Source organism: Podarcis cretensis (assembly GCF_951804945.1).
Source record: "Podarcis cretensis genome assembly, chromosome: 1".
Classification (NCBI taxonomy): Eukaryota; Metazoa; Chordata; class Lepidosauria; order Squamata; family Lacertidae; genus Podarcis; species Podarcis cretensis.
The window spans coordinates 129,764,812-129,766,649 of NC_137170.1; positions in this window are offsets into that span (position 1 = coordinate 129,764,812).

Here is a 1,838-nt window from a genome sequence, read left to right on the forward strand (position 1 = left end):
CCCTAAGTCCTATTCCATCATCATCATCATCATCATCATCATTATTACTGTATTATTATCCCACCCATTCCAAAGCACTCGTCTTTCCCTGCCTCTCCAGGCTTCGTGTCAGAGGAAATATACTGTATATACATACCCTCCAACATTTATCCCATGGAAAAGAAGGACGTCCTATTCCATCATCATCATCATCATCATCATCATCATCGCTATTCCATCATCATCATCCCATCCATTCCATTTATCCCATGGAAAAGAAGGATGTCCTATTCCATCATCATCATCATCATCCCAGCCATTCCAAAGCACCCGCCTTTCCCTGCCTCGCCAGGCAGAGGGAAATTTTTATACACTATTTCTGGGTTAGCAGAGTCTGTAAGCTGAAGCATATGTAACCTGAAGCGTATGTAACCCGAGGTACCACTGTATTATTATATAATGTGAACCCCTATAAATCGAGCGTGCTTCTAATAGAGAAGTTATGGTAACCTGTTGCTTTATGAAACTGATGATTTTGCAAGTTGCCCCCCCCCCCCGGGTAGAAGTACAGTGGTACCTCGGTTTACATACGCTTCAGGTTACAGACTCCGCTAACCCAGAAATAGTGCTTCAGGTTAAGAACTTTGCTTCAGGACGAGAACAGAAATCATGCTCCGGCAGCGCAGCAGCAGCAGGAAGCCCCATTAACTAAAGTGGTGCTTCAGGTTAAGAAGAGTTTCAGGTTAAGTACAGACCTCCGGTACGAATTAAGTACTTAACCTGAGGTACCACTGTACAGCTAATATATGAATTACAAATATACAACTCTAAAGCTAGAATGTAAGTTGATACATGGTGCAAATGGCTACACGTAACACAGGTTCCCAACATGCATACTAACAAAATGTATCAGAAGTCAGAACTTTAACAAAGCGGTGGGAATCCGAACTGAATTGGCAGAAATTGCTAACGCTTATTGCGCATGTGTACTAAACACGAAATGAGGTAATGATGTGATTAGTGAAAATTGAAATGCTTTGTTTGAAATGTTATAAATACCACTGTCTCAGGAATTGAGAATTGGGTAATACATCTCAAAGAAATGGCCAGACTACCAGGAAAGGCAATCAGATAAGGCATTATCAGATAACCTGGCAGACAGGAAAAACAGCATTCAAACTTCTGTTGTAGACCACCTTTTCTGTTTCCACCAGAAAAACCTCTCAGGGGAGCATTTGCAACAGTTTGGCACCATTTCGCCACAAAGCAACCATAACTCTCTTTGGTGTTAAATAGCTGATATTACTACTCTGTTGGGACCAATTAAAGGCTGCAGTAAATAAAGAACTGATATGAAATTGCTCATCGGTGGCATTTGCTAAGCCAGGGATAGAAGAATTCAGATTCCAAGCCACATGGTAGGCTTCTTTTCTAATTTTTAGCCATGCACTGGTGTCACTCCTATAGCACTGAGATTGGTCACTGTATGTTCCTATAAGAGAACAAGAGCTATTAAAAGTGAAATTCAATGTATATTGACAGTTGGGATATATGCCCCATGATTCTTTTCCCTCTTCAATTTGAAAACAAATGGGGCAGGCTCATGGAGGGTCAATTGTACTGGCGGCCAAAAAGATTGCTTAGGGGATATAACATTTGTAAATTGAAAAGATCCATTAACAGGCACACCATCAAGCATTAAGCCTGAATGATGGGCAAAAGGGGGCATGTGCATACACAACCAACATTTAGAAGCATGCAATAAACTGGCAAACATAATCATATCTTGTACAAAAATATTATCCCTCCAAATCTTATGATAATTTTCTCCCCTAAAAGTCTTATTCAACAACGCTGTT